Here is a 6456-nt window from a genome sequence, read left to right as displayed (position 1 = left end):
AAGGCTTAAGACAGGAGAGGAACATTTCAGAAGCCAAATAATTTGTCTTCTTAAATCCTCTATATGCTTTTGAGAATCTCCCCAAAAAGACATTTCACATTCTAGAAGCAAAAGAGATTTATACATGTATATAGTTTCGATAAAGCTTTTAAGTGTGTAGGAGCAGCTAATATTTTGAGAGTGGAACTGAACAAAAATAAAATTAAAAATAAAAATAAAATTATTAACATCATCCCTGCCTTTCTAGAAGGAAGAAGAGATAAAACCAGTGGGGTGCAAACTGTGCATGTCAGAATTTCTCTCTCCCCATTTACTGTAAACAAAGATACTTGTGCAGAAGGCTGGACTTCGTCCCTCTCAGAAGTCAGTGCTTATTTTTATTAATTATCTACACACTAAAGATAGGCTTTATGTGATTGAGACTGAAGTCCAGAATCAACAGAAAGTGAAGGCTGTCAGTGAGATGCAGATCTATTATTAAGGGCTCCTGAGCTGCCTGCCATACCTTTGAGCCCTGCTGTCATTTCCAGCCACTCCTTCCCCAGGGATGTAAATCTGGGATACGTTCCTGAAACCAGGGAAATAGCAGGAGAGCTAAGGCTGGACTAAAGGCATGGAGAATCAGACCTGTCTTTCAAAGAGCTATTGTGGAGACAGCAACCCTGAACTGCAGCAGGTGAGGTGATAAAGTACAAAACCTTCAGCGACAGTAGAGGGAACAAAGGAAGCCACAGACAAAGCACATTTCTCTCTCTGTAAGATTACCAATTTTTTAGACTTGCTTTTATATGAAAAAAAGATCTTCTTTTGAAGTTTGGATTTTGAAAAAAAGGTGAAAAAAGAGCAGAATTTTTTGCTTTTACCCAAGCCAGTTATTTGCTCCAACTGGATATTAGGTGATTTCAAAGTCTCCTCTACAAAAATATTTGAAAGGATGGGGAAAGCACCTGTAAGTAAACCAGAGCTTTGAACCAAAAGTCAAAACTAGAAGATGTAACAGTTTCCTTACATATACACCCATCATTAAAGGGATAAGAGAGTTTGCTTATGGGAAGACATCTGATTTCAGTTTTACTCAAAGTTAATTTTTTCAAAGAATAAGAACTTGTCATATTTGCTACATCAAAACAGAGACATCCTGTAACACATCTTTTCTATATCTATTGAAAACCTAAAATCCATTGGAGCCAGTGAGTATTCAAGAAGAAAGGAGTTGGGTATAAATCTCTGAGTCTTTTCTTTCCATACTCCCTGCTGATATTGCTGGTCATTATATATAATAATTCTCTCTAATCTTTGTAGTGTTTTTAAAGAATTTCAGAGGGCTATCTCTGCCTGTATTTTTAATAAGGAAGAGAGATCATCACGCATGAGGAAACATATCTTTAAGTAACCAGGAAAACAAATGTACCTGGCTAGCCACCAGTTAATTGATGGGAATATAATCTGTAATTGTTGCACAAAAATTCTAATAATTTCCCTTCTTTCTTTCCATCCTTCAGGAGAAGGGCAGCCGAACAATCTGGCAAGCCCTGGGTGTATTAACTGATGCCCTTGGAAGCCCAGGGACCTAATGGCTCTCATGCAGAGAGCTGGAACCATCAGGCCTTACTTTAATACTATATCACATAAACCTAGGGCATTCCTATTGCCAGATCACTTCAGCTCCCTGTGCAGTCGTTTATTTGTACATTAATTCTGGGAGCAAAATGGGACTAAAATATCTCACAAGGGGCACTGAAACTTAGTTCATCAGTGTTTATAAAACCACTTGAGACATGGAGATGTAAGCTTATACATTAAGGGTATAAATACGTATTATTTTCATAACCATTCGCAAGGATTGATTTCCTACTGCCTCTTCTATTACGCTTGTATTTCAGTTGCTTTGCTAATGGTCCTCAGCAGATTCAGTCTCAGCCTTTTTCCCATGTGTGCCAGGAGAGACACTTAAATACTGGACATTTTTCCACAGCCAGTAGGAGCAGTCCTTGATGCATCATATTACTGCCATGGAGCTAGATGTTTAATGTTATTATTGTAATCTTTCTGCCAACTATTGATTGACAGCAACAAGGGTTGGGTTCAAATATAAAGGGATCGCTAATAAAATGCCAGCTGGAGCATCTGCACAGAAACCCAGGGAAAAGAAAACTCAGCTTTCTGCCTTGACTTTCTCTTAGCCAGATAAACCAGTTGGCTTAACAATGTTATCTTAAAAAGAGGAAAGAAAGAAAAAAAATAAATAAGATAAAGAAAGCAATGCACAACATCTAATTCCTTGAGTATGACAATATCAGGCAACCCTGCTCACCAGGGCAGGCATTTGCCCAGCCCAGTGCTTTCCCCCTGTAAAGACATTGCAGCTCCAGGTGCCTATATTCACAGCTCTTTCTGCAGCTCTCATAAGTGTCAAGAGCTCAGGGTAAAGGCATTTTTGGGTGCCTACATAAGGACTGTATTCTAGTCTGCCCATGTCCCAGAACAAGTGCAGGCTCAGGACAGCTTTAACTCACTGTAATGGAGAGTCCACTCTCCAGGTCCTACTATTTTCGCAACCTTTCTGCTAGGATAGATAATAAAAATGCCTAAATCTATTCTTACTCAGTAAAATGCCATAATTAGCAGGGTGAGGGGTGATCCTGGTATATATTTGTCTGATTGTGAGTTGCTGTGCCCCAGCATGTTCATACGTTCTGTTGAGGAACAGGAGAGAGCAAATGATGGACAGAGACAGGTGTACATAATCCTTCCTTGGATTGTTTTATCTGCCTTAACTCGATTTTAAATCTGTCCTGAGGTTGTTGGCTCTTTCCTGATTCTTCCACACTTTATCACAAAGTGGCACAACAACCAAAGTAGTATGAGCAAGCTTATTTCACATGGTACCCCAAGAATTCATTGGATCTGATTTCTGGTCCATCCTGGCTCAAGCTGCATCTGAATCAGCGAATTGGAAGTCAAAGTCTTGTTTTCTAGGCATTACTAGTCTTTTGAGTCATCCACCTCCTGGTTTATCATGGAAAATAATTATTCATTGTCGCTATGATTGTTCTGATCCGTAATCAAGGAAGATCAATCCTGACAGATGGTCTGGGACTGTCTAGGTACAGATAAACACCACACAAGATTATGAAACTCCCTGTGCTGTAACCTTTAGTATTAAGAAAGGATTATTCAAAACTGTATAATAATCCAACAAACAAGAAAGTGAGATTCACCTCAGCATTACTGGCTGCCAAAAGAATATGTTAAAGATATTGAAGAGTTCAGACATTCTGAAATTACTGAGAAAAATTACACCTTTCTGGACCAGTATTCTTCAGAATAAAAAGGCTAAGGGACCATTTGTTAACAGGGCAAAAACTCATCAAGAAAAAAATAGTGTTTGAACAAAGGCTATCTGGTGCTACTAGGAGCCTTTTTAGTGTTTTGAATTGTGATTTGTACACATGCTAACACTTTATAGGTGTCTTGTTTGACTTTCTAGAGAGTAGCCAGGAGACATCTAGTCAAAATTAACTATAGTCATCCTTAATTTAGGTCTGAGGCAGAAAACCACCAGCAAAAATTACTGAAGACCACGACTCCATCAAAAGAAAAAACTCCTTCCTGAGTTATTGAAAATCCTACCCACTTTTCTAATTTCTCTGCAATGCAGAAGTTGTGTTTAATATGCCTGGGTTTAGTTTGTGGTTGATATTTGGACATAAAAAGCATGATTTTCATGAGTGTCCAGAACTCCAGCTGGGCTCCAACAGAGGTGCAGTATCCATCCTTCTTAGAAAACAAGCACTTATTTGGATCAATTGTGCATCATCATTTCTGTAATTTCTGCATTCCGAGTAACCCAGCCTTCCTAGTTAAACCCTGACGCCCCGCAGGTTGCACCCATATGTTGATGGAAAGGCAATTTACTCTGGATTAGGAAAAAAAGGGTCTCGTATTTCACCTGTGACCCCTCCATCACAAGGTGTTAGTGCCAGCTGTGCAGCATTAGTGATTGCGGGGGGCTGGAGGCCAAGCAGGTGCCTCGCAGCTGCTCCAGGCCCCTGAACGTGCTGACGGGCAGAGACAAGACTGATTCCACATAAGCAAAGAAGCCTCAGAACATTTAGTGTTTTAGCTTTCTCCTCGCCATTATGCTGACAAATCTGTATCCTTAATTTTCTGTTTCTATGGAACAGTTATAAAGCGGGCGGGTGAAAGAGTCAGAAATCGGATACCCTTTTAACACGCTGCAGTGGAAACTCGCAGGCTAGTGTTTCAGATCTAAATTATATAATGAAGTTAAATGGTAAGAACAAAATAGCAGCTTTAAACCCAGCAAAACACAAAGAAAATTATGTTTATGTGATCATTTTGTTTCTCTACAAAGCTACGACTGGCGCCTGACTGGAAGGTAAGTAATACGCTTAAATATTACAGTGAAGAACATGGGGGGAAACCGATAAAGGATGGAAAAAATGAAGCACAGGGCTCCCAAGAATGTGCATGCAACTCCTTCCCAGTGCAATAGAAGGTTTCATAGACTGTAAGAGGTGGGTGAGGGGATCTCCACCTACCTTCTAGACCAGATATCCTCATGACAGAGCTCACGGCATCATTCAGAATTATTAGGCCCAAAATGAAAGAACAATTTTTTATTACTGCAAGTATTTCTTCTGATCAAGAGTAAGGCCAGTGGAAAAAAGCAAGTGTTTGTGCTGTTTACCATGCTTACCTGTGTCTGTGCTGCCTGTACTACAGGTAGCCAGTAGCTGAATTAGAATTAGGTCTTAGGTCTGTTGACACCTGAGTTACCCTCCAAGAAAGCCCATCTCAAAGGTTTTCCAGATAGGAATGCTCACACAGGTCTCCTTGCTCACTTCCCAAGGGCTGAATATTTGCAGCTGCCACTGAAACCAGGCCTTCACCTGTTGAGTATTCCTATTTGGATGGATTTAATCTAATTGCATATCACTTCCCAGTTTTGCGCACTAAAGATGTTGCACTTTGCAAAATTGAGATGTTGAGGAACTTTCAATTGTTTTAAAAGGCATACACTTTGGTTTGTAAGAAATACAGAACTACATTGATTTAACATATCTGCTTCGGCCAAACAATAAAATTCACTTTTCAGTTTCACCCATGGCTAAGGACCATTTTCATGAAAATTCAATAAACATGAAATTGATACTATTTTTCAGAAGCATTATGAAATGGAGAGATGGAAATTTCACCCAAAAGCTACTTTCGTGGTAAATGTTTCACCCAGCTCTCCTTTCAGAAAATGAATGTATTACTAAAAAGGTGTCTAAGGGGATCCAGGAAATTGGAGGATTTTATTCCTCTTAAAAATAGGGGGCAAAAACTCTCTATAAAATGTTCATAATTCTGCATTCAAGCATTTTTGACAGAATCATTCGTACTGCTTCTTAGACCAGTGGATTAAGTGACTTCCCATATCTCTTATATTTATTTTCATCTTATGCAATTTGTATATAATAATGCCGTGATTACTAATAATGCCGTGAAAACAATTACTAGTTTGGTAATCTATACAGGAATCTGCAAATCTGATTATCTAACAAATGAAATTATTTAGCAAAGTCATCTGATAGGTTTTTCAACTTTAACCTAAAACTAGGTCTTTTTGTCTCTTACAGAAAGAGAACTTAAAACATTTTTCCTCTTTTATTCTAAAGCGACATCTTCAAAAGGTGCCTAGCTAGTGTCAGGTACCATTGAAGTCTTGATCTCATGTCTGTTAAAGTTAATACGTGTCTTACAACTGATTTCAATGAGATTTGCCTCTGACTGATAACCTATATTGATTGTTACTGGCTAAATTTTTACCATTTTGTTTAAAATCATAAAGTGCTATGTTGCCAAAAGTATCAATAAATGTAAAATAAACTTGATTTCCCTGGTATCACCACCAAAATGCCTCTTATAAACCAGCAGTCATTACACACAAATCATTCAGATATTCGTCTCCATTTATCACATTTATTGCCCTTAAACAGAGATAGAGAGAAGGACAGACAAGGTGATGTCTATGATGATCTTTATGTTTCCTGCAAATTCCCTGCTTCCAACACTTAAATAATTGATCTCTGTGCCCCAGATCTCATGAAAATTCTCCTATTAATGTCTATCAGATATTTTGCCAAGGACATGAAATACTATCTGGAATTACACAGCAGTAGGTGAGGATGGTGTTGTTCATTAGTCTTCAACTGAGCCCAGAGGCACTGAAGTCGCTGGGAAATTTGCCATCAAATTCAAGTGGGCAGCTTCACCCCAATGGTTTCATAAAGCTCCTTGCAGAAGTAGGGCCCATTACCGCTTAACAAGCAATTTACATGCAACTCATTTGTAATTGTGTAGCAAACTATCTTCTAGTCTATCAGACACTTCCTCCCTTAACAGGATTTTTCCCTCAATTTAAATAGAGACAAATTGAATATTACA

The sequence above is a fragment of the Caloenas nicobarica genome, chromosome 5 (assembly GCF_036013445.1).
Source record: "Caloenas nicobarica isolate bCalNic1 chromosome 5, bCalNic1.hap1, whole genome shotgun sequence".
In the NCBI taxonomy this organism is placed as follows: Eukaryota; Metazoa; Chordata; class Aves; order Columbiformes; family Columbidae; genus Caloenas; species Caloenas nicobarica.
The sequence above is the reverse complement of the archived record's forward strand: the minus strand, read 5'-3'. Positions refer to the sequence as shown.